This window comes from Pseudophryne corroboree, chromosome 1, assembly GCF_028390025.1.
Source record: "Pseudophryne corroboree isolate aPseCor3 chromosome 1, aPseCor3.hap2, whole genome shotgun sequence".
In the NCBI taxonomy this organism is placed as follows: domain Eukaryota; kingdom Metazoa; phylum Chordata; class Amphibia; order Anura; family Myobatrachidae; genus Pseudophryne; species Pseudophryne corroboree.
The window spans coordinates 55,732,286-55,760,217 of NC_086444.1; the positions used below are offsets into that span (position 1 = coordinate 55,732,286).

A 27,932-nucleotide genomic window follows, 5' to 3' on the forward strand; every position below is an offset into this window, starting at 1 on the left:
TAAAGCTACAGAGCCTGCAAGCGGCGTAATAGCTATCAATGGGCTATCAAAAAGGTCAGTATTAATATACCATATATTTGGAATATTCCAAATTAATGTAAGCAGAGTTTATGTTATGTTACGGTATGTTGTACTATGGCCCTCATTCCGAGTTGTTCGCTCGCAAGCTGCTTTTAGCAGCATTGCACACGCTAAGCTGCCGCCTACTGGGAGTGAATCTTAGCTTAGCAAAATTGCGAACGAAAGATTCTCTAAATTGCGATTAGAAATTTCTTTGCAGTTTCTGAGTAGCTCGATACTTACTCTGCCACTGCGATCAGTTCAGTCAGTTTCGTTCCTGGTTTGACGTCACAAACACACCCAACGTTCGCCCAGACACTCCCCCGTTTCTCCAGCCACTCCCGCGTTTTTTCCAGAAACGCCAGCGTTTTTTCACACACACCATAAAACGGTCAGTTTCCGCCCAGAAACACCCACTTCCTGTCAATCACACTCCGATCAGCAGAACGATGAAATTTCTTTGTTACGCCGTGAGTAAAATACCAAACTTTTTTGCTAATTTACTTGGCGCAGGCGCACTGCGAACATTGCGCATGCGCAATTAGCGGAAAATCGCTGTGATGCGAAGAAAATTACCGAGCGAACAACTCGGAATGAGGGCCTATGTCTGGACTAAAAATAGTGACAGGGAAAGAAGGAAATTATTTCAAAGGAAGCAGGAGAGACAGAGTTTTGTTCACGCCATAAGGCACGACAGAGTTCGTCCTGTGTATCCATTTCGCCTCCAATTGGAGTAATCGTTTGTCTCTATCCCCTCCTCTTTTAGAGGCAGGCACATGATCCACCACTTTTACCAACAAAGAAAGAGGATGTCTTTTCTCTTTAAAATGTTGGGCCACCCACCGGCTGGTCCACTGTTTTTCCTTTGTGGGCCATCCTGATGGCGGATCTGTATTGAGTCATCTGCTCACAGAAGGTGCAGGTGGTTTTACCGATGTACACAAGACTGCATGGGCACCGTATCAAGTATACCAAATATCTGGTGGTACAGGTAAGTACTGAATTGATGGCAATTTTTTTGCCTGAATACGGGTGTAGGACATAACTCCCAGTCTCGAGCTATCTGCAGGTGGTCAAGAAATGAGGTTCAGAACTAACTGTTGGTGATACAATGTCATTATGGACCAACCAGTCCTTCATGTTTTTATTCCTTCTGTGTCCCGTCATCAGTTTGGAGCCTTGGAGTGGTTTCAAAGAGGAGTCAGAATCAATTATGGGCCAATATCTTTTAGCAAATTTGTTGATCTCCTTGGTCCCAGTGTTGTAATTGTTAACCAATATCATTGTTTTAACAGTTTCATTCTTGCTGTAAGGTTGTCTGTTCAGAACACCTCTATCCCTTTGCATAACTTTGGATTTAGCTATCAGTAATTCTCTTTTGGAATAACCACGTGCCATGAATTTATTTACCATCTTGACAATTTCTTCCATGGCTTTTGCATCATTCTTCATTATCCGGCAAATTCGTAAAAATTGTGAGTAGGGTAGTCTTTTTTTCAGTGACAACGGGTGATGGCTTTGAGCATGTAATACATTATTACTGTCTATAGGCTTTATGTATACTGAGGTATTAAATTCCACGCCATTCCATATGAAATTAACGTCAAGATAATGTATTTGATGTTGATTACATTCATACGTAAACTTGATATTGGAATGTGCCATATTGATAGTTGTCATCATGTCCCTAAAGCTGGATTCAGTTCCGGACCAAATGACCAAGATGTCATCGATGTATCATGTAAAGAACAAACAATACTGTCGGAAGACCAAATTCTCAACAACAAAAAAAGAAGCTGTTCAACTTGAAACATATAAACATTGGCATAAGAAGGTGCCACATGGCTGCCCATGGCACAACCTCTTAACTGTACAAAAAATTCATTGTTAAACAAAAATAGTTCAGGGTTAGTGTCTTCTCCAAAAGGCCCACAAAAAAATGTACGGGAGGTCCCGCGTAGTCCTGTCTTCGTTGTAAGAATTTTTGCATGTACTGTAACCCCTCACCATGTGGGATGCTAGTGTACAATGCAACTACATCAATGGTGCAAAGTAGTATATTGTCCAGAAAATTCGCTAAGGCAAACAGTTTATCCATGAATGTATAGGTGTCTTTCAAGAAAGTATGCACAGTCTGTACGAGAGGTTGAAGAAAGTGATCCAAATATTTCGGAATATTGCTGTATAATGAATTTCTAGTAGAACGTTGAGCACTAGACACAGTTGTCTGAATATTATTCTGTTTTGTTCTTATATATATATATATATATATATATATATATATTAGCTGGAGTAGCTGGAGTACCCAGCGTTGCCCGGGATTTTAATAATGTCTGTTTACAAAAATAAATGTAAATATTAAACACACAGTATACATAACATTGTAGATAGCTGAATACCCGTGCTTTGCTACGGGATGAGGATGGTAAATTAGAATGATAGTTGTTCGTTAATTTACGTTGGTTGGAGATCTAGTATATAGGCATATCTTGCTTCCCTGATGCACTTTGTGTAGTGGCCAGACCTTTTTGGTCCCCCAAGGGACCCTGCTCTTCCCACTATACAACTCTCAGTCTGTGGCTTCCTGCTGCTTCCATTTCCCTCCTCACATCATGTTAGTGCCCCTGTGAAATTATTGATTTTTTTACAGTTTCTTATATAGCGCAACACATTATGTATCTCCTGATATACTCTGTGCTGCTGGGGGACCATGCTACTTCCACTATATCTCACAGTGTGTGTGTTTGTGCTACCTGCATTCCCCTCCTCACATCATGTCACTGGCCCTGTCACATGCAGCCCTGTCATCACTGACATATCATGCATGTCCAGATATAGTGTGTGCTGCTGGACCACCCCTAGAGGTGCTAGTGGTATGTTACCCCCAGTGTTTGTTCCCAGAGTGTAAGTCATATGTGTAGCAAGTTTGGTGTAAATTGCTCCAGGCATTCCAGAGTTATGCTGTCTGCTGAAAAACTCTGTGCTGCTGTCTCACGCCTAGGGGTGCTAGGGGTGTCTTACCCCCACAGTGTTTGTTCCCAGCTTATAAGTCATATGTGTACCAAGTTTGTTGTAAATTGGTCCAGGCATTCGGGAGTTATGTTGTCTCCTGAAATACTCTGTGCTGCTGTCCCACTCCTAGGGGTGCTAGGGGTGTCTAACCCCCACAGACTTTGTTACCAGATTATAAATCAGATGTGTACCAAGTTTGGTGTAAATTGCTCCAGGCCTTCCACAGTTATGCTGTCTGCTGGCATACTCTGTGCTGCTGTCCCACCCCTAGGGGTGCTAGGGGTGTCTGAACCCCACAGTGTTTGTTTCCGCAGTGAAAGTCATATGTGTGCCAAGTTTGATGTAAATTGCTGCAGGCATTCCAGAGTTATGCTGTCTGCTGAAATACTCAGTGCTGCTGCCTCACCCCTAGGGGTGGTAGGGGTATCTCCCCCCACCCCCACAGGGTTTGTTGCCAGATTGTAAGTCATATGTGTACCAATTTTTGAGAACATTGCTCCAGCAATTCCGGAATTATGCCGTCTCCTGATATACTCTGTGCTGCTTTCTCCCCCCCTAGGGGTGCTAGGGATTTCTAATTGTTTTAGTTGCCTCCGCCGTATTTTAATATGCTCGTATGTAAAATCTCACGATCTTCGCTTGTAAACTGTGGATTTGTATAGAAAGACAGAAGGATGGATTTTCGCTTTTATATAGTAGAAGATAGATATCTCAGGCTTGTTTACAGGTAGAGCAAAGGTGCATTTATATGGAGGGCTTATTTGTAGATAAATGGAAATTCTACATTATTTGAGAATTATATTTTCTTAAAAATCGAGGCTGAAAGATTTATTACTTAAACACAGTTTCAGAAGTATGCCCACATGCCTCATATATAAATAATATATTTAATATGCTTTATCACACATACAGAATAACCCACAATTTTTCTGTAATGTTGCAAATGCATAAACAATTACTAAAATTTTATTTTAAACATTTTGTATATTTTGTTTGCTTTTATAAATGGAAACAATCTTTGTTTTATTTTTTTTATGTTTTCTGAGCCTTTTTGCACAGTTTAGGTTTCTGGAGGTTTAGTCATTTTGTAAGTCCACTTATAAAGTCATGTGGGGAATGTAATAGGGTATGATAACCGCAATGCGCTGGCGCGTCGTACGGGTACAAAGCAGATCAATGCTGGGCGATGGATTTAACATAGAATCCATTTGCACAGCCGATCGCAAGGAGATTGACCGGAAGAGGGCGTTTATTGGGTGGCAACTGACCATTTTCAGGAAGTGTTTGGAAAAACGCAGGCGGGTGTCTGACGTCAATTCCAGGACCAAAAAGACTGAAGTGATCGCAAGGCTGACTAAATCCAGAGCTACTCAGAAACTGCAAAAAACTTTTTTGTCCCGCTCGGCTACACACGCGTTTGCACACTTGCAAAGCGAAAATACACTCCCCCATGCGCGGCGACTATGCATTTGCATAGCTGCTAAAAGTAGATAACGAGCGATCAACTCGGGATGACCCCCTATATTCTTAGTTTGCGGCATACAGGTGTCGAAGTCGAAAATATTTCAGTACACACATCACGTACAAACTACACACAGATGTCCTCTGTGCGCGAACTTGTTCTGCCGTATGTGCACATATTCGCAATTTGCGTATGATCATTCCCGCGGTCCTGCGTATTAGCGCGTGGTATGAGTAATTACGGTAGTATTTGTGATCGCATGGAAAAGCCATAAAAACACATTACATATTTAATCCAAATAGTAAACAATCTACACATAGTCTACCTGCACCACACCAGCGAGTTACACTTGTTTAAATGGTACAGCAACAAAGGGATTCACCTTTACAGGATAGGAGGGGACATAATTAGGTTATAAGGTGGTGTTTGGTATCCAGCTATAAGGTATTTTAAGAGCAATATTCCGGTGTTGGTTTGCAGAAGATCGCACGCTCCTGCGAATAGTTATGCGCAGGAGCAGAATATTAATATTAACTGTATTTACTGTACTCTTGATATGCGGCGGGAACCCAGAGGAGAACATCTGCAAGTGCACCTGGACCAGACATCGCCCAACTATTCAAACCGACCTATGACCTCTCCTGTACTATAAATGACCATCCCTGTGTCCAATGGACAAAGAGATTACAGTTTCCATTGTGTTAGGTTTTGGACAAATGTATAAAAAGCCAGCTGCAGGCCAGGTCACTCACACAATCTCTGAAGGTCATCTACCTTGGTGACTGAGGACTGGACCGGGAAGCGCAGGCGAAACCAAACATATGTACCATTGACTGTAGCCTCTTTTCTGTAATTGTAATTGTATCTTTGTTGTAACTCCCTTTTATCAATTATATGTTGGCGGGTCGGATCCCAACTTCCTAAATACAATTGGTGTCGTGTCTCTTTCTCTGCTAGATCTGTAAGTGTATTACAGACACACGTGAAGCTGCATAGTGCTCACGGCGTGTCGTTGTGTGTGTATGCACCGTGTGTACTTTGTACATCCGTTGCGGCGTTAGCACGCAAAGTGCGTACACGGTACGGGGCTTTGTACGCTGAGTAATAAGTACGTAGGTTAAGGATTGCATACAGTGGCTGCAGCAGCTCGATTTGAAAGTGTATTAAGTGTGGTTTTAAGTATTGCTTTTAGTCCTGTAAGTAAATCAGCATTTACAATTGGGAGCTCGATCCGGTTTTTCACACACTCGAGGGCTAGCAGGTCATAGCAGACTTTAATCTATCAGCAAAGGGTGGAAATATATCTACGTTAAACCTTTTTCTGGTTGCTGGATGTTTTAAAACCCTATTTGTGTGCTGTTAGATTGCGTCTGCTCTGCCTAGTCTGCAGAGGTGCTGATAGAACCCGTAGGTAAACAGGAAAAAAGCTGTTTAAAAAATCTGTGTAATTTTTTTGGGCGCCAAAAGCGTACACAAAGGGTACCAATACTTTGCATACTCTCCCACATATTGTTGCCACAAGGTATAGATTTTTTTTAGATCAGTTTAGATCTGTGTGAAATCGGTTACATTTGTTGCGATATAGATAAATTTGAATTAGTGTGTTAAGGGAGTAATTATAAAAACACAAAACGCAGTTCTGGTCCGGTTGTAAAGGGTTACACAGAACAAGTGTGGGTTGTGTTTGTGAGCGATTATAGGCCCTCATTCCGAGTTGATCGGTCGCAAGGCGAATTTAGCAGAGTTACACACGCTAAGCCGCCGCCTACTGGGAGTGAATCTTAGCTTCTTAAAATTGCGACCGATGTATTCGCAATATTGCGATTACTAACTACTTAGCAGTTTCAGAGTAGCTCCAGACTTACTCTGCCTGTGCGATCAGTTCAGTGCTTGTCGTTCCTGGTTGACGTCACAAACACACCCAGCGTTCGCCCAGGCACTCCCACCGTTTCCCCGGCCACTCCTGCGTTTTTTCCGGAAACGGTAGCGTTTTCAGCCACACGCCCCTGAAACGCCGTGTTTCCGCCCAGTAACACCCATTTCCTGTCAATCACATTACGATCGCCGGAGCGAAGAAAAAGCCGTGAGTAAAAATACTTTCTTCATAGTAAAGTTACTTGGCGCAGTCGCAGTGCGAACATTGCGCATGCGTACTAAGCGGATTTTCACTGCGATGCGATGAAAAAGAACGAGCGAACAACTCGGAATGAGGGCCATAGTTTGTATTGCTCACATTTATAGAGGTTGTGTGATTTGTTTTATTGCGGACGCACGTTTTGTACACGTAGCCCGGACAAAGTACAGGACTACGCACGGTCGCATGTTTACGCAAAGTTGCGTAAGAGTGCGGATGCTAAGTACAAATTACATGATAGTTCGTTCAATTAAAAGGTGGGGTAGTATATCTTAAATACAATAGCACATAACTATCCGGTTTCAAAAGCAGATTAGTATAAGACTTTTTGTTTAAAAAAACTGTAAGTACCTCTGGGGTAAAGCGGCTGACCTAAGGGAGTAAAAATTTTCTGTACAGAAAAGAAAAACAAGGTGTATTTGAGTGAGTGAAAGTGGAGTGAGAGGATCTAAACCCCGGAAATTCGGGTCCCGTTGTACATCAAGTAAGTTGAGGCTTGGTGGCGTGAGGCAGCTGACTCACGTTAATATAGAGATAATACGCAAATCGTGAGGAGATTTGTAGAGGAGCGTAATATAGAATTGTGCATTGTGCAGAAGTATAGAAATTGTGAATTGAAAAATTAAAGGCTTTGTATTACGCTCCGGCTGAGGTTTCGCAGCTTGTGATTTGATTCCAGTGGTCGTAGGGCGGATAGGTAATAAGTACCTATACGCTGTGCGATTGGACCGCATGTTTGTGGGTGCGATACATAGCGCAACTTGATAACCCTTTACGAGCTTTTGCGTAAAATCACGGTATCATTAGCGCTGTGTAGAGCATACGCAAGCGTGATTTGTGTAAGTCAAAAAGGGAAGTTTTCGCTTGTCTCTCTCAGGAAAATCTTCAACGGCAGATATTCACTGGAAAAGGTAAGTTACTCCTTTAACTTCCAGTGAATAGAAGCCAGTTAGGGCCTCACTGGATACGCGGTGGTCACTATTGGAGTGAATCGTGGTACGTCAGCGGAGAAGGAGCGAGTGAAAGCGTTAGGTGTCTTTCACCATCTATTGTATTGTGCATTTGGGGATTGCGTTTATAGGCAAAAAGTCCGCGATGGGATCCAATTACACAAGCAGTGGGCGTTAGGTAGCTAGGGTTCAGGCTGAAGAGTTGGGACCAAGAAGGTCAGAATTACGGCCGAGAGGGTCAGCAAGGTGTATAATGTGTGAAAAATATGGTTCACACACGGAGGCTTTTTGCAATGAGTGGGTACGTATAACTGCGGAAGATAGGGCCCCATTCCCAAAGGTGGGCAGCTTTGAATCAGAGGTGTTACAGAAAATAAGGATTAAAATGTCTGATTAAATCCAGAAATCAAAGGGTCCGACATACAAATTGTTTAAACTTGTGGCAGCAAGAGGGGGAGGTGCAGAAGGAACAGGCTTGCACAGCAAGTTCCAAATCTAGCGGGAAAGCGATTGCGAGCGCACCACCACCACCATATCTTGATGGGGAGAAATTGGCTACAAGCAATGGTTCATCAGTAAAAGATAGGAAAGTGATAGGTAAATGTGTTAACCCTAACCCTTGCCAGTTGTATCCCATCTTAAATTTTCCCCAGGATTGTGATCAGGAAGATGAGCCCAGCACGATATCGGCACTCTCTCTCTCTAGCAGCCACCATACAGAATACTCAGGTGGGCACGGCCCAACCACCAAGGGTTGTAGCGATGCCCCCTAGCGGAGGGGTAAGTGAGGTTGTGTCCACAGGTAAGTACGGCACCATACACTATGCAGAGACAATAACTCCCCGCATTATAGAGTCAAGTCAAAATTATGTAGTTGAATTAAATCCTGTCAGGGTGATTGCAGTTCCCAACGGGAGAACTGACGCTCAGGGAGTAACTCCCATCAGGAACTAGTGATGAGCGGGTTCGGTTCCTCGGGTACCGAACCCCCCCGAACTTCACCCATTTTACACGGGTCCGAGGCATACTCAGATTCTCCTGTATGGCTTGGTTAACCCGAGGCGCCCGAACGTCATCATCCGCTGTCGGATTCTCGCAAGATTCGGATTCTATATAAGGAGCCGCGCGTCGACGCCATTTTCACTCGTGCATTGGAAATGTTAGGGAGAGGACGTGGCTGGCGTCCTCTCCATTTGTGCTTATTGCTTAATTGTGGGGACTAGGGAGCAGCTGTATTATATAGGAGGAGTACAGTGCAGAGTTTTGCTGATCAGTGACCACCAGTTTTATCCGTTCTCTGCCTGAAAAACGCTCCATATCTGTGCTCAGTGTGCTGCATATATCTGTGCTCACACTGCTTTATTGTGGGGACTGGGGACCAGCAGTATTATATAGGAGGAGTACAGTGCAGAGTTTTGCTGACCAGTGACCACCAGTATACGTTGTCTGCCTGAAAAACGCTCCATATTTGTGCTCAGTGTGCTGCATATATCTGTGCTCACACTGCTTTATTGTGTGTACTGGGGACCACCAGTATATTATATAGGAGGAGTACAGTGCAGAGTTTTGCTGACCAGTGACCACCAGTATATATAGCAGTACGGTACGGAAGGCCACTGCTCTACCTACCTCTGTGTCGTCAAGTATACTATCCATCTAGATTCTATACCTGTGGTGCATTTTAGTTTTGCAGTTTGCTGACAGTGACCACCAGTATATATAGCAGTACGGTACGGAAAGGCCACTGCTCTACCTACCTCTGTGTCGTCAAGTATACTATCCATCTAGATTCTATACCTGTGGTGCATTTTAGTTTTGCAGTTTGCTGACAGTGACCACCAGTATATATAGCAGTACGGTACGGAAGGCCACTGCTCTACTTACCTCTGTGTCGTCAAGTATACTATCCATCTAGATTCTATACCAGTGGTGCATTTTAGTTTTGCAGTTTTCTGACAGTGACCACCAGTATATATAGCAGTACGGTACGGAAGGCCACTGCTCTACCTACCTCTGTGTCGTCAAGTATACTATCCATCTAGATTCTATACCTGTGGTGCATTTTAGTTTTGCAGTTTTCTGACAGTGACCACCAGTATATATAGCAGTACGGTACGGAAGGCCACTGCTCTACCTACCTCTGTGTCGTCAAGTATACTATCCATCTAGATTCTATACCTGTGGTGCATTTTAGTTTTGCAGTTTGCTGACAGTGACCACCAGTATATATAGCAGTACGGTACGGAAGGCCACTGCACTACCTACCTCTGTGTCGTCAAGTATACTATCCATCTAGATTCTATACCTGTGGTGCATTTTAGTTTTGCAGTTTGCTGAGTGACCACCAGTATATATAGCAGTACGGTACGGAAGGCCACTGCTCTACCTACCTCTGTGTCGTCAAGTATACTATCCATCTAGATTCTATACCTGTGGTGCATTTTAGTTTTGCAGTTTGCTGACAGTGACCACCAGTATATATAGCAGTACGGTACGGAAGGCCACTGCTCTACCTACCTCTGTGTCGTCAAGTATACTATCCATCTAGATTCTATACCTGTGGTGCATTTTAGTTTTGCAGTTTGCTGACAGTGACCACCAGTATATATAGCAGTACGGTACGGAAGGCCACTGCTCTACCTACCTCTTTGTCGTCAAGTATACTATCCATCTAGATTCTATACCTGTGGTGCATTTTAGTTTTGCAGTTTGCTGACAGTGACCACCAGTATATATAGCAGTACGGTACGGAAGGCCACTGCTCTACCTACCTCTGTGTCGTCAAGTATACTATCCATCCATACCTGTGGTGCATTTCAGTTGTGCGCAGTATATATAGTAGTAGGCCATTGCTATTGATACTGGCAAATAATTCCACACATTAAAAAATGGAGAACAAAAATGTGGAGGTTAAAATAGGGAAAGATCAAGATCCACTTCCACCTCGTGCTGAAGCTGCTGCCACTAGTCATGGCCGAGACGATGAAATGCCATCAACGTCGTTTGCCAAGGCCAATGCCCAATGTCATAGTAGAGAGCATGTAAAATCCAAAAAACAAAAGTTCAGTAAAATGACCCAAAAATCAAAATGAAAAGCGTCTGAGGAGAAGCGTAAACTTGCCAATATGCCATTTACGACACGGAGTGGCAAGGAACGGCTGAGGCCCTGGCCTATGTTCATGGCTAGTGGTTCAGCTTCACATGAGGATGGAAGCACTCATCCTCTCGCTAGAAAAATGAAAAGACTTAAGCTGGCAAAAGCACAGCAAAGAACTGTGCGTTCTTCTAAATCACAAATCCCCAAGGAGAGTCCAATTGTGTTGGTTGCGATGCCTGACCTTCCCAACACTGGACGGGAAGAGCTTGCGCCTTCCACCATTTGCACGCCCCCTGCAAGTGCTGGAAGGAGCACCCGCAGTCCAGTTCCTGATAGTCAAATTGAAGATGTCACTGTTGAAGTACACCAGGATGAGGATATGGGTGTTGCTGGCGCTGGGGAGGAAATTGACAAGGAGGATTCTGATGGTGAAGTGGTTTGTTTAAGTCAGGCACCCGGGGAGACACCTGTTGTCCGTGGGACGAATATGGCCATTGACATGCCTGGTCAAAATACAAAAAAAATCACCTCTTCGGTGTGGAATTATTTCAACACAAATGCGGACAACAGGTGTCAAGCTGTGTGTTGACTTTGTCAAGCTGTAATAAGTAGGGGTAAGGACGTTAACCACCTAGGAACATCCTCCCTTATACGTCACCTGGACCGCATTCATCAGAAGTCAGTGACAAGTTCAAAAACTTTGGATGACAGCGGAAGCAGTCCACTGACCACTAAATCCCTTCCTCTTGTAACCAAGCTCCTGCAAACCACACCACCAACTCCCTCAGTGTCAATTTCCACCTTACGCAGGAAAGCCAATAGTCCTGCAGGCCATGTCACTGGCAAGTATGACGAGTCCTCTCCTGCCTGGGATTCCTCCGATGCATCCTTGAGTGTAACGCCTACTGCTGCTGGCGCTGCTGTTGTTGCTGCTGGGAGTCGATCGTCATCCCAGAGGGGAAGTCGGAAGACCACTTGTACTACTTCCAGTAAGCAATTGACTGTCCAACAGTCCTTTGCGAGGAAGATGAAATATCACAGCAGTCATCCTGCTGCAAAGCGGATAACTCAGGTCTTGTCAGCCTGGGTGGTGAGAAACGTGTGTCCGGTATCCACCGTTAATTCACAGGCAACTAGAGACTTGATTGAGATACTGTGTCCCCGGTACCGAATACCATCTAGGTTCCATCTAGGCAGGCGATACCGAAAATGTACACAGACGTCAGAAAAAGAGTCACCAGTGTCCAAAAAAATGCAGTTGTACCCAATGTCCACTTAACCACGGACATGTGGACAAGTGGAGCAGGGCAGACTCAGGACTATATGACTGTGACAGCCCACTGGGTAGATGTATGGACTCCCGCAGCAAGAACAGCAGCGGTGGCACCAGTAGCAGCATCTCGCAAACGCCAACTCGTTCCTAGGCAGGCTACGCTTTGTATCACCGCTTTCTATAAGAGGCACACAGCTGACAACCTCTTACGGAAACTGAGGAACATCATCGCAGAATGGCTTACCCCAATTGGACTCTCCTGGGGATTTGTGACATCGGACAACGCCAGCAATATTGTGCGTGCATTACATGTGGGCAAATTCCAGCACGTCCCATGTTTTGCACATACATTGAATTTGGTGGTGCAGAATTATTTAAAAAACGACAGGGGTGTGCAAGAGATGCTGTCGGTGGCCCGAAGAATTGCGGGCCACTTTCAGCATTCAGCCACCGCGTGCCGAAGACTGGAGCACCAGCAAACAGTCCTGAACCTGCCATCATCTGAAGCAAGAGGTGGTAACGAGGTGGAATTCAACCCTCTATATGCTTCAGAGGATGGAGGAGCAGCAAAAGGCCATTCAAGCCTATACATCTGCCCACGATATAGGCAAAGGAGGGGGAATGCACCTAACTCAAGCGCAGTGGAGAATGATTTCAAGGTTGTGCAAGGTTCTGCAACCCTTTGAACTTGCCACACGTGAAGTCAGTTCAGACACTGCCAGCCTGAGTCAGGTCATTCCCCTCATCAGGCTATTGCAGAAGAAGCTGGAGACATTGAAGGAGGAGCTAAAACAGAGCGATTCCGCTAGGCATGTGGGACTTGTGGATGGAGCCCTTACTTCGCTTAACCAGGATTCACGGGTGGTCAATCTGTTGAAATCAGAGCACTACATTTTGGCCACCGTGCTTGATCCTAGATTTAAAACCTACGTTGTATCTCTCTTTCCAGCAGACACAAGTCTGCAGAGGTTCAAAGACCTGCTGGTGAGAAAATTGTCAAGTCAAGCAGAACGTGACCCGTCAACAGCTCCTCCTTCACATTCTCCCACAACTGGGGGTGCGAGGAAAAGGCTAAGAATTCCGAGCCCACCCGCTGGCGGTGACGCAGGGCAGTCTGGAGCGAGTGCTGACATCTGGTCCGGACTGAAGGACCTGCCAACGATTACTGACATGTCGTCTACTGTCACTTCATATGATTCTCTCCCCATTGAAAGAATGGTGGAGGATTATATGAGTGACTGCATCCAAGTAGGCACGTCAGACAGTCCGTACGTATACTGGCAGGAAAAAGAGGCAATTTGGAGGCCCTTGCACAAACTGGCTTTATTCTACCTAAGTTGCCCTCCCTCCAGTGTGTACTCCGAAAGAGTGTTTAGTGCAGCCGCTCACCTTGTCAGCAATCGGCGTACGAGGTTACTTCCAGAAAATGTGGAGAAGATGATGTTCATCAAAATGAATTATAATCAATTCCTCCGTGGAGACATTGACCAGCAGCAATTGCCTCCAGAAAGTACACAGGGATCTGAGATGGTGGATTCCAGTGGGGACGAATTAATAATCTGTGAGGAGGGGGATGTACATAGTGAAAGGGGTGAGGAATCGGAGGATGATGATGAGGTGGACATCTTGCCTCTGTAGAGCCAGTTTGTGCAAGGAGAGATTGATTACTTCTTTTTTGGTGGGGGCCCAAACCAACCAGTCATTTCAGTCACAGTCCTGTGGCAGACCCTGTCGCTGAAATGATGGGTTCGTTAAAGTGTGCATGTCCTGTTTATACAACATAAGGGTGGGTGGGAGGGCCCAAGGACAATTCCATCTTGCACCTCTTTTTTCTTTCATTTTTCTTTGCATCATGTGCTGTTTGGGGACTATTTTTTTGAAGTGCCATCCTGCCTGACACTGCAGTGCCACTCCTAGATGGGCCAGGTGTTTGTGTCGGCCACTTGTGTCGCTTAGCTTAGTCACACAGCGACCTTGGTGTGCCTCTTTTTTTCTTTACATCATGTGCTGTTTGGGGACTATTTTTTTGAAGTGCCATCCTGCCTGACACTGCAGTGCCACTCCTAGATGGGCCAGGTGTTTGTGTCGGCCACTTGTGTCGCTTAGCTTAGCCATCCAGCGACCTCGGTGCAAATTTTAGGACTAAAAATAATATTGTGAGGTGTGAGGTGTTCAGAATAGACTGAAAATGAGTGGAAATTATGGTTATTGAGGTTAATAATACTATGGGATCAAAATGACCCCCAAATTCTATGATTTAAGCTGTTTTTGAGGGTTTTTTGTAAAAAAAACACCCGAATCCAAAACACACCCGAATCCGACAAAAAATTTTCAGGGAGGTTTTGGCAAAACGCGTTTGAATCCAAAACACAGCCGCGGAACCGAATCCAAAACCAAAACACAAAACCCGAAAAATTTCCGGTGCACATCTCTATCAGGAACATTGCCATGCATTGTCCCTGGTCCCGGGCAGAGTTAAGGTCAATTATGTCAGTATTCCCCGATCACAGAAAAGATCTAGTCAGATGCCAGAGGTTCATTAAAAAGTTAGGTAACGCCCACGAGCCCAAAAATAAAGATTGGCGAACAGTGCTACAGGTGTGTTTACCCTCAAATATTGACATCACGAAATTCATAACGGATTGTAAGTTAGATGCAGAGGTACCTCTCACTGATGAATACAATCAGGAGAATGTACGGCAAATAAACCTGCAATTAGGAGTATATTTCCCAACTGTTGTTAAATGGAATAAAATCTTCTCCATAAGACAAAAGGAAGGTGAAATGGCATCCGAATATTTCCATCGAGCACTGCAGGAAATAGCTAGATATACTGGGATCGAGGACATTAAGGATAATGCACATCACAGGGAGGTAGCTGTCTCGGTGTTAATGGATGGTTTAAAGGAGGCACTGAGGACAAGGGTGCAAACCTCTCTACCTAATTGGAGAGGTATTTCGATGGCTGCGTTGAGAGAGTCCGCTATTGAGCATGATCGCAACATCAGCAAACACAGGGAGTCGCAAGGGGATAAGCTGATGATGGTGAGTATACATGCACTTACAGGAAAGTCCCATCAGCCAAAACCCCAGACCCCTGATGGTTAGTCACGGTCAATAGTATGTTTCTATTGTAAGAAGGAAGGACATTTTGCAAGGGACTGTAGGAATAAAGGGACACATAACGTATACAAACCCCCTAGACCTGAATACGAGCCATACTACAAATCACATAATTGGGATCAGGGACCACATAGAAGAGAATACGAGCCACATAGAGGGTAAACAAGGAGGTACCCACCGAGGAGGGACTGGCAGACCTCCGAAAAATCACAGCTACCCCCCTCACATATTGTAGCTGCCAATGCGCTGCGGGAGGGTCCCACTACACGATAGGGATTGGGCCACATCTGTAGTCTGCAGCGATTGAAGTTGATTGCTAGCCTTGGTAGTGAACCTGAGGTCATGGTTGATGTAGCTGGTGTACCATTACCTTTCCTTGTAGATACAGGGGCGGCCAGATCAGTGTTGAATTCCACATCAGGTGTAAAAACCACGGGTAAAACGATTTCGGCAATGGGAGTAACAGGAACGTTACAACAATACCCTTTGAGTAGACCTGCAGAGATTACGATAGAGCCCTTGAAAACCAAACATTCTTTTCTGTTGGCTGCATCGGCTCCGACTAATCTACTCGGCAGAGACTTATTGTGTAAAATGTGGTGTGTCATATACTGTACTCCTGAGGGTGTCTTCTTTGATATACCTGAGAACCATGCTCAGGAAGTGCAAGATATACTAGACACCCCTCAAAGGCTAATGTCGCATTCTACTGTTATAGACACGTGTCCATCAAAGGTAGAGGAAATTATCTCACAAATACCGGGTTCCCTTTGGACCAAAGATGGACAGGACACTGGATTGATGGCGAATGTAGCTCCAGTAGCAGTACAAGTAAAAGATGGCAGGATAGCTCCAAAAATCCCTCAATATCCTCTGAAGCCAGAGGTAGAGTTAGGAGTGTACCCCGTCATAGAGCGGCTGCTACAGCAGGGCATCCTAGTCAGGACATCCAGTACCGCCAATAGCCCCATCTTCCCTGTGAAAAAGAGTGGTGGGAGGGGTTATAGGTTAGTGCAGGATCTAAGGGGGATAAACAAGATAGTTGAGAGCCAATTCCCTGTAGTGCCCAATCCAGCTGTCATCCCCAAGCAAATTCCCCCCACCGCAAAATTCTTCATGGTCATTGATCTCTGCTCCGCTTTCTTTTCTGTCCCTCTTCACCCTGACAGCCAATACCTTTTTGCTTTTACGTACAGGGGAGTACAGTACACCTGGACTAGGCTTCCCCAAGGTTTCATTGACAGCCCAAGTATTTTCTCCCAGGCCTTACATGACTGTTTACAATCTTTTGAACCTGAGAGTAGGTCAGTGCTAATACAGTATGTTGATGACTTGTTGTTGTATTCTGACTCACTCGAATCGTCCTTGAAAGACACTAAACAGCTTCTGTTTCATCTTTCCCAAACGGGACACAAGGTTTCAAAGGATAAGTTGCAGTTGTGCCGGACCAGGGTGAAATATTTGGGACACTGCTTGACACAAGGACTTAGACACCTCACCGCTGATAGGATACAGGCGATTCGCGACATGACTCTGCCACAAACTCAGCAACAGATCCGCACTTTCCTTGGAATGTGTGGGTACTGTCGTAACTGGATTCCAGGGTTCTCTATAATGGCTTTTCCTTTGCAAGAAATGGTCTCTTTGAGCAAACCGGAACAGATCTCTCACACAGATGAGTCTGAACTGGCGTTTGAGAGACTCAAACAGTGTCTATCACAAGCACCTGCATTAGGTATGCCAGATTATGAGAAGCGCTTTGAATTGTACGGTACTGAAAGTGCTGGGTGCGCGGCAGGAGTCTTAACACAGAAACATGGTGATGCCAGTAGACCGGTAGCTTGCTACAGTGCACAGTTGGACACTGTAGCGCGGTCTCTCCCCACTTGCTTGCGAAGTGTTGCAGCGATAGCTTTGCTGGTAAGTAAAAGCGAGGACGTAGTGTTAGGACACGACTTGACCATCCATACACCTCATGCAGTATCAGCCTTACTAACCTCCGCCCAAACCAGACATGTCTCATCTGCTCGGTTTACAAAGTGGGAATTATCACTGATGGCCCCTGTACCATTAAGAGATGCAGTTGACTAAATCCTGCAACCTACTTGCCAAGTATGCCTGGACAGGCACAAAGGGTGGAGGATGAGAATGATGGTGAAGGAGGATTTAGTGCAGATACTGATACGCATGATTGTATGGAATACCTGAACCAAACTTTCACTGCGAGACCTGACATCACTGACAACCCACTGGAAGGAGTAGACTTTACTTTCTACACTGGCGGTAGTTGCCACAGACAGTCGGAATCGGGAGACATGTGTACTGGATATGCAGTTGTAGATGACGAAGGTATCATAGAAGCTGAAACCCTTGGCCCACCACACTCAGCGCAAGTCGCTGAGCTGGTCGCCCTAACCACAGCATGTGAAATGGCCAAAGGTAAGTCAGCTAATATATACACGGACTCTAGGTACGCCTTTGGAGTGGTGCATGATTTTGGGGCCCTGTGGCGCCTCAGAAATCGCATGACGGCAGCTGGCACAACTGTAGCGCATGCGTCCCACATCAAAAGGCTCCTGACAGCAAAACAGAAACCAGACAGAGTGGCTGTTATCAAGTGTAAAGCACACACTTACAACCAAGACCCAATCTCACTTGGTAAAAGCCGGGCGGACGAAGCTGCTAAATCAGCGGCAGGCACAACCAATACGAACGAACATCACACCACTGATGACATTTAACATGGTCAACACACAACAATTAATTGAAATGCAAAATTTGTGTTCTGTACAGGAAAAGGCAGTCTGGAAGGCGAAGGGGTATGGTCAGGAGTCCTCAGGACTTTGGACAGGTGGACACGGTAAGCCAGTGGCCCCCAGAGCATATCTTCCAAGGCTAGCTGAGGCGGCACACGGTCTGACTCATCTGGGCAAAGAGGGTATGTGCAAGCTGGTAAGAGCCTACTGGTGTGCGCCAGGATTCTCTTCTCATGCAGGTAAGAGAGCAATGACATGTTTTACTTGCTTGAAGAAGAATATTGGTAAGACAATACCAACCGAGCCATCCCATATCCCTCCTACAGACGGACCTTTTCAGGTAATACAAATCGACTTCATACAGTTACCACCCTGTAGGAATTTGAAATATGTGTTAGTATGTATCAATGTATTTTCCAACTGGGTAGAAGCATTCCCTGCTGCCACAAATACTGCCACATTCACTGCAAAGAAAATTGTGCAGGAATTTGTGTGTAGATATGGTATCCCTAGAGTGATTGAAAGTGATAGGGGTACCCACTTTACAGGTGAAGTCTTCCAGGTCATGTGCAAACTGATGGGAATTAATAGCAAGCTGCATACTCCGTACTGACCACAGGCGAGTGCGAAGGTGGAGAGAATGAACAGCACTATTAAGAACAAGCTGAGCAAAGTGATGGCTGAAGCTGGATTGTTGTGGCCAGAAGCTTTGCCACTAGTGTTGTACAGCATCAGAACCACTCCCAGGTCACCGCTTAACTTATCACCCTTTGAAGTTCTTTTTGGTCGACAACCGCATGTAATGATAGACCCCCAGGATGATTTGAAGTGCAATAATGAAATAACTGTGAAATATTTGGTTAGGATGAGCCAGCAGCTGAGAAAGCAACAAAGAAATCTAAAGCTGGTGATTTCTGACCTACCGACCAGTAATTGTCATGCCATTGAGCCTGGGATTATGTGATGATTCAAAATTTTCTACGCTCAGATTGCCTCATAGACAGGTGGGAAGGACCGTACCAAGTCTTGTTAACCAGCACACCAGCACTAAAGGTCGCCGAAAGAGAGACTTGGGTCCACTCGTCCCACTGCAAGAAGGTCGCTGACCCGGAGAAAACTCGTGACAAAGAGCAAGGTGAAGAGAACCTCGTATCACTAGAGCACAGGTTCTCAAACTCGGTCCTCAGGACCCCACACAGTGCATGTTTTGCAGGTCTCCTCACAGAATCACAAGTGAAATAATTAGCTCCACCTGTGGACCTTTTAAAATGTGTCATTGAGTAATTAATACACCTGTGCACCTGCTGGGTTACCTGCAAAACATGTACTGTGTGGGGTCCTGAGGACTGAGTTTGAGAACCCCTGCACTAGAGTGTTTGTTTCGGGAAAGTTGAGAGGCAGGACTGTTGAACGGCACCTGAGCGCGGAGAGCAACAAGATCAAGGACGGTTGTCGCACCATTTTCTTTTTTCACCCCCCCCCCACTGCATTTTCCTTTCTTTTCTCCTTATTTTCCTTCTTTCCCCTAATGAAATGGATCTATCACAAGAGACTGCATTTCGGATTCTGCTAGTAACACTGTTTTTGATCAGGACAATTTGTTTTGGTGAGGGTCCTAGAGAGGTCGAGCAAGGATCTGGAATGGTTTCTGATGGCGAGTACGAATTTGTAGGATCTCAGGAGCAGCACATCACTCGAGTAAAGGCTGGTATCAGTAAGCGCTCTGGTAGTCAAGGAGCTCGGAGGCAATGTGAGGGGTTATTGTCTGACGAATATTGTATTTGTAGATATTGCGAGATCATAGTCGAAGATGGGTGCATCCAGAGATGTCAGTCCAACTTTAATATCGACATGGACCGACATCCGTTGAGTGATTACCACTCATTAGTGGGTAAGGTCTTAAACCAGACAGAATGTTGGGTGTGCTCCCAAGTACCTCAAGGACAGAGTAAGTCGGGATTAGTGCCATATCCTTTAACGTTAGATGAGGTACTCGAATTACGTGGTGGGAGACCGGTGGACAAGAAATTCAATATATCTAGGCCCCCTAGCTTGAAGCTCCACCAGTATCATGTAGATAGATCACTCATATGTTTCAATGTCTCCAATTTCCGAAAACCCGGAAATTGGGAAATAACCTGGAATAACGAGACAATGACCTTCTCACACAGAGCTGATAGGATGCCTATTGACTCTGAACTCGTACGCAAGATAGCCAACAGTGGGAGGTATTTTCGGTACAGGTATACACGTGGGAGCAAGACCATGTGGGTTGGAAAGGTATCACAGGGGTATTGTGCCCACATCATCCAACCTGATACTTGTATTGAGCAGATGAGAGAACTGGGGATTAGTTTCATTACCTGGAAAATTTGCAATATGGTGTTGTTACATTTTGTCCCCTATGTTCTCCCGGAGGAAAGCGTACAAGTGGCTCACTCCGAGCTTTGAGGGATTGTGTTATATTGGTAGGGTACTACCAGAGGTCATGACCATAACCCACGACAAAATGAAAGACGTTCACCGCAATGCTCAGACTCCTTATACTCATACCCATTATGAACACATCATCAAGAGACACATCATAGATAGGGCAGAGCACGCAGCCTCTGATTTGATCCATGAATCCACCGGGATAAAAATTCTTCTTGCATTAGACATCACCCGTACTGCCAGAGGAGTTATACATTTTAAGTACATCCACGCGCTCATGAACTTGATAGATAATATCACTGAGATGTATGATGACACCTTTAGGTATACGGGCAGGGAGTTACAAGCATACAAGACGGAGTTGGTCCAGCACCAGATGGTCCTGAATTATGTCACGGCTGTGACGGGTGGGTACTGTGTCACCTTGGCAACTCAATATGGTGTGAAGTGCTGTACGTACATTACGAACAGCACTGATGACCCCACGGAGATCATCGATCAAAGGATGGACGAGATCTTACAGTTAAAGTGGGAGTTCCGGAGGAGACACAACCTTACCCTGACGGCTGTGGGTAATGAATTGACCGGCTGGGTCTCATGGTTAAAGCCACGCAAATGGTTCTCAGGGTTAGGAGAGTGGGCACAGAATGTTATTATGAGTGTGGGAAAGTTTCTCCTGTGTATCCTAGGTGTCGTCATAATTATTGGTTTGATATTTAGGTGTGTTCGAATTCTGACGCGGCGCAAGACAGCACAAATTTGATGAGTCTAGGGAGCGAGGGCATTGTACAGCAGCAGATTTGATTTATAATCCATCCATATAGACAGCGTTATGATAAGGATTGCAAATGAATTTCATGGCCTGTTTCTTTCACCATTTTTCTCTGTTTCCCCCTTTACCCAGAAACATCCAACCGGAAAAGACGTCAGCCCTACCCAAATGTTTATGTGAATGTATTTTTATATATGTGTCTTATCTTCATCTCTGCAACCTCAGTTAAGGGCACACATAGTCGACAGGTGTTATCCACATATACTAGCACTCACATATGTTTTCCCTCCATGCATCAACAACTAAATGTGCTCCCCATTTGTTGGAATAAGAAGCCGAAAAGAGCTCGGTAGTATTTGTTTGCCCATTTACAGACCCGTAATACGGGATGAGAAGGAATTAATGTATACTTCGCAATAACTCGAAGCTTATTTAGAACATATACGGCACGATGATACATGCCCCTCATACATTAATTCATACATACAGGCTTTTTACTATCCCACTAGGTTATACATTTCCCACCTACAACTCTCCACCAATCATCCAAACTTGTATATATTGTGTAGATAATATTTTCTGTTTAGTAGTCAAGTGTGGCAGTTATTGATGACTGCCAAAGGGTGGACTGTCAAAGTCGAAAATATTTCAGTACACACATCACGTACAAACTACACACAGATGGCCTCCGTGCGCGTACTTGTTCTGCCATGCGTGCACATATTCGCAATTTGCGTATGATCGCTCCCGCGGTCCTGCGTATTAGCGCGTGGTATGAGTAATTACGGTACTATTTGTGATCGCATGGAAAAGCCATTAAAACACATTACATATTTAATCCAAATAGTGCACAATGTACACATTGTCTACCTGCACCACACCAGTGAGTTACACTTGTTTAAATGGTACAGCAACAAAGGGATTCACCTTTACAGGATAGGAGGGGACAGAATTAGGTTATAAGGTGGTGTTTGGTATCCAGCTATAGGGTATTTTAAGAGCAATATTCCGGTGTTGGTTTGCAGAAGATCGCACGCTCCTGCGAATAGTTATGCGCAGTAGCAGAATATTAATATTAACTGTATTTACTGTACTCTTGATATGCGGCGGGAACACAGAGAAGAACATCTGCAAGTGCACCTGGACCAGACATCGCCCCCTTATTCAAACCGACCTATGACCTCTCCTGTATTGTAAATGACCATCCCTGTGTCCAATGGACAAAGAGATTACAGTTTCCAATGTGTTAGGTTTTGGACAAATGTATAAAAAGCCAGCTGCAGGCCAGGTCACTAACACAATCTCTGAAGGTCATCTACCTTGATGACTGAGGACCGGACCGGGAAGCACAGACGAAACCAAACGTATGTACCATTGACTGTAGCCTCTTTTCTGTTATTGTAATTGTATCTTTGTTGTAACCCCCTTTTATCAATTATATGTTGGCGGGTCGGATCCCAACTTCATAAATACAATTGGTGTTGTGTCTCTTTCTCTGCTAGATCTGTAAGTGTATTACAGACACACGTGAAGCTGCATATTGCTCACGGCATGTCGTTGTGTGTGTATGCACCGCATGTACTTTGTACGTCCGTCGCAGCATTAGTACGCAAAGTGCGTACACGCTACGGGGCTTTGTACGCTAACTGAATAATAAGTACGTAGGTTAAGGATTGCATACAGCGGCCGCAGCGGCTCAATTTTAAAGTGTATTAAGTGTGGTTTTAAGTATTGCTTTTAGTCCTGTAAGTAAATCAGCATTTACACAGGTATTTTTGTATTTGAAATACATTTTAATTTACCATTTATATGGGGGTGCGGCACCAATGCTCTTTCTCTCACAGGGCACCAAAATATAGATAATACTCTGCTATCAAATTTTGTTTGACAAATTTGAACAAGATTCGCTAGATAAGCCATCCAGGGGCAATAAGTCGGCGGCATGCCTGGAGTGTGTTATATGCCCATATATAGGGGCATCACCCAACTGCTAACAATGGAGGAGAGAGCAAGTGCTGTCAGAAAATCCTCTTGGTAAGGAAGTGACGGCTGTTGGTAACTGGCAGGGAATGTTCTGGTTACACTGACACAATTGGTTCTCAGGATAGTGGGGGAAATGTGCATCTTTTAACCCAGGGGTAGCCAACCCTGATCCTCGAGAGCCACCAACAGTTAACGTTTTCCAGGTCTCCTCACGGAATCACAAGTTAAGTCAGAGGTTCCCAATCGTGGTCCTCAAGGCACCCCAACAGTCCCGGTTTTAGGTATAGCCAGGTCTCAGCACAGATGGTTAAATCAAATTGACTAAGGTGCTAATTAAATCACCTGTGGCCAAGCATGGACACATTTAAAACCAGGACCATTGGGGTGCCTTGAGGACCGCGTCTGGGAACCTCTGAGTTAAGTAATTAGCTTCATCTGTGGATCTTTTAAAATGTGTCAGCGAGTAATGACTGCACCTGTGCACCTGCTAGGTGAGCTGGAAAACGTGAACTGTTGGTAGCTCTCGAGGACCAGGGTTGGCTACCACTGTTTATGATTGTGGAGGCTTTATATAGTGAATCTGATTTGGCCGGAGGTGCGGGATGCCGGCTGAACTCTGACTTCTTTTTAAAGCTACAACCATTTACAAGGCAAAACCATGCCTTGTAAATGATTTGCGCTTAAAAAAAAAGTCCAAGTTCGGCCGGCAACCCGCACCTCTGGCCAACTGGGACGGCACTACATCCCGCCCACAGTCTCTACAATTGCATCGTTATAGGGTCTTTTTAGTTTTGTGTCTGTAAAAGATACACATTTCCCTCACGTTCTAAAAATGTGGTAATTTAGGAAAGATTACCAGTATCTGAGGCAGCAGCAATGTTACTCTATATACAGTAGCGGATCTTGCTACGGGCACGCAGGATTTTTGCCCGGGGCGCCGCCTTCCAGAGGGCGCCGCCACCATCCGGAGGGTGCCGTCGCCGTGGCAGGATCCGCTACTGGTGATGCCCCCCGGTGCTGTGTGGTGCTGACTGTGCGGTGCGCGATGAAGTAATCGCGCATCACACTGCATTGTCTCTCCAGTCAGCCCCCTACTGTCTCTCCAGCCCTAGCCCCTTCTGTCTCACCATCCCCCTAGTGTCTCTACAGCCAGCTCTCTACTGTCTCTCCAGCCCCCCCCCCCCTCCCCCCCAGTGTCTCTTTAGCCATTACCCTCTTGTCAGTCCAGCCCAACTGCCTCTCTAGCCAGTCCACTTCTCTCTTTTCAGTCCCCAAGTGTATCTCCATCTAGCCCACTTCTGTCTCTCCAGCCACCGCATCCCACTGGCTGCAGCCCACAGACATCTTCTTCAGTGTCTTCTGGTCGGCTACTTCTCTTCGTGCTGCCGCTCATCTGTTTTTAAGCTGTGAGATGCAACATGATGTCAGGACATCATGTACACCATGTTACAATCATCAAAACCTTTATTATATTAAACAGGATTAGTCAGGATGGCCTACTATACAAATGCCTACCACAACTCCTAGTTTTAGGTCTAGTGCTGGTACATTATTATAATCCTAAATGAAGACATTTGGATTTAGCACAAGCATTGCTGTAGCACATTAGGGCTTATTGCCAGTGTTTGGACCTGATATGCAAGCCTTCTTAATGTAAGTGTAAATTGCCCAAGAGCGCATATCTGAATTGGGAGAAGCAGCAGTATGGGGCTTCAGCAGTTCTTTTTCCTCCCACTACTGCCAGTTCTCTCCAATGCCTGGTCCCGGTCCTCCGTTTCACTCGTAATATTTCTTCTTCTGCTTGGACTGCAAACTGTTCCATCCTGTTCCGGAACCTCACATTTCCTGCATTGATATAGGCAGTCTTATCCAGACACTGCTTTAAGAAAAAGTCACCCATGTCCGATCATTCACCAGCATGTTTAATCTTGGCCAAACTCGGGCAAATGTAGTAAATGTATCCATAAATCTGTCTGCGCGTTTCAGTTTTGATCTTCAGTAGCGCTGCATAGTTTTGGAAATTCTGATTCTATTTACTCCCAAATTCCATTATGGACCTGTGTACGCAGTGGTTCTATATCTCTGCCTGGGGTGTTTGTTTACTGGCCCCTACGGGTCACCCATAAAAGCGACGCATTGTGGTGTTTTACATACAAATGAGCCGGACTTTCTCTTCAGAGTAAAAAGATTCCATTCATCAACCGTAATGTTTACTCTGGCAAACATAAACAGCAAATAGTGACTGAGGCGTAGGTATTCCAAGTTTATACATGTGGTTTATATTCCAGAGGAAGTCGCTGCGTCCCTGAGTGCATATTGAACATTTTAGAGTTGGAGAGGGACAGGGTGCGGACAGGAAGAACAGAGAAAAGGAAACTATTTTGTTGAGGGTGTTCTGCGATTTTATTTACTTTCTTGACATGAATTAAAGAATGAAGCCTTTCTCGTTGGATGATGTTTTCGCTCACAAGGGAAATAGGAAAAATTTTGTAAACACAATTCTAAAACAAACAAAATGTGCACTATAGACAAGTATGGAACACACGCTTAACCCAAGTAACACGAGCCCGCGTGTTTGCGCTGTATAAAACATATGTGTAGTTAATTATTCAAAGCATAAGTAAAAAAGCTTTAAATCTCTTCAAGGATAGAAATCGTTGCACAATTCTTATTCTTTCTAATGTCATGTAATACAAAGTATAATGGACATTTTGTATAGTCATACATTGCTAAGATTAATTTTTTTGTATTTCCTCAAATTGCCAAGGAACTACCTCCTGACCCCCTCGCTCCCCTCCTCGGCAGGACATGTTCTCAGAGATGTAGCATGGACTCATCATGTCCAGAGCTACAGCACCAGGGACGGATTGGGAACAAAAAGCGGCCCTGGAAAAATTTGTACTAGTGGCCCCACATGGGCAGAACCAGAGATGTAAGGTCTAGCCATGGGCCATGGCAGCAGCACCCTCCCCCCAAGACTTTCCAGATAGTAGGGATGTCCAGCATCAAGGGGAAGTTAAAAAGAAATAAAATTAAATATTATGAGCACATTATATGATACACCTTCAGAATTTAGGAAACTATATCATTCTTTAGAAAGATATATTATCTTGCTTATTACACCAACCGTATCCCAATCACTATTCACTCAATCTTATACAGATGGAGCTATCTTTATCTTGGCCTTTAATAGGATTAATTGAGCCAGGGCAGTCAGATTTAATCCCCTGCTGTAATGACTTAATCCCCTGATGTATTGTTCTCTCTGTATTGTATTGCAGCTGAGAACAATAGATGAAGGGCTTATGCTAATAAACCATGGTGCACCTAGGCACAGCAGAGAAGCCAAGATAAACGTGGCTCCATCTGTATGTCAGCCAAGCATGCAGACAGAGCATACACTAGATCATCTGCAATCACAGGCTAAGTGGCAAAGTCATTTTCATATATGCAAATTATTTTGCATCTTATTCATTATGTCTATAAAAAGGACCAGATGTCCTTAAACAAAACAGGCCCTGCGGGTGCGTCGGCCCACCGGGAATCTTCCCTGTGGACCCTATGGCCAATCCGCCTCTGTACAGCACCAAATCGTTTTGGACTCATTTACCCATACCAACAAGAGTCCCAGATTTCCCACTAGCCGCATGAGGCACCTGCCTAGGGGCAGGAGGCAGGGGCGTAGCCAGAACTTTGGGGCCCTCATAGCAACATTTTGAAGGGGCCCCCATCCCAATGCTTCTAAAGTGACACTTCTCTGCAGCAGTTGTTAACTGTATGTCCTATAATAGTGCCCTAGTTCATTTTCTGAACCATAGTAGAGCCTTATTTACTGTTATGCCCCATAGTAGTGCCCTAGTTTCTTTTATGAATCACTGTAGTGCTTAAGTTCACCCTATGTCACATTTCAGTACCCTCAATTCACATTATGATTTAAGCGCTCCCCATTCATATTGTGCCTCATTACAGTGGCCCGGGTCATATTATATAACATTAAAATGCCCTCCAGTTCATTTTATACCACACTACAATGAGCAGGTCCAGTGGCATACCTAGATATATTGCAGGCCCCAAGGAAAAAGTTTGAAAGGACCCCTACGTACCACCAAATGGCGAAAAATGTATATAACACATGTAACTTTGACAGGGAAGGTGGGCCCCTCTCTGATCTGGGCCTCATAGCAGCTGTACTCCCTGCACCTATTGTAGCTACACCCTGTATATAACACATGTAACTTTGACAGGGAAGGTGGGCGCCTCTCAGCTCTGGGACCCACAGCAGCTGCACTCCCTGCACCTATTGTAGCTACACCCTGTATATAACACATGTAACTTTGACAGGGAAGGTGGGCGCCTCTCAGCTCTGGGACCCACAGCAGCTGCACTCCCTGCACCTATTGTAGCTACACCCTGTATATAACACATGTAACTTTGACAGGGAAGGTGGGTCCCTCTCAGCCCTGGGTCCCATAGCAGCTGCACTCCCTCACAGGAGAGGCCTTGTTTGGAGATGAATTAGACAAATGGATCTCCACAGCTACTGCGGGTAAGTCTACGTATCTTCCTTCCGCAGCCCTCCCAACCAAGAAGACTTATTCAGCTTCTAAGTTACAGTCATTTCGAACGGCCAAGTTCAAGGGCAAATCCAGGGGTGCTTCTACGTCCTCCAGCGGCACAAAAGGTAAACCACGCAAACCAGCAACAGCAGGTGCACAAGAACAGAGCTCAGGCTTTGCTTCATCAAAGACTACAACATGACGGTGGACTGCAATGCCTGGAAGGCTGTCAGGTGGGATTCCGACTACAATTCTTCAGTCAGATCTGGTCAAATTCGTGCCAGGATCCATGGGTCATAGATCTTATTTCCCAGGGCTACA

General features: G+C 45.1%; 1 long non-coding RNA gene across 2 annotated transcripts in view; it reads right to left on the bottom strand.

Annotated features, from left to right (window-relative positions):
* LOC135055619 (uncharacterized) overlaps positions 1-27,932 on the bottom strand; it is a 137,778-nt gene that overhangs the window by 54,597 nt on the left and 55,249 nt on the right. The window lies entirely within an intron of this gene.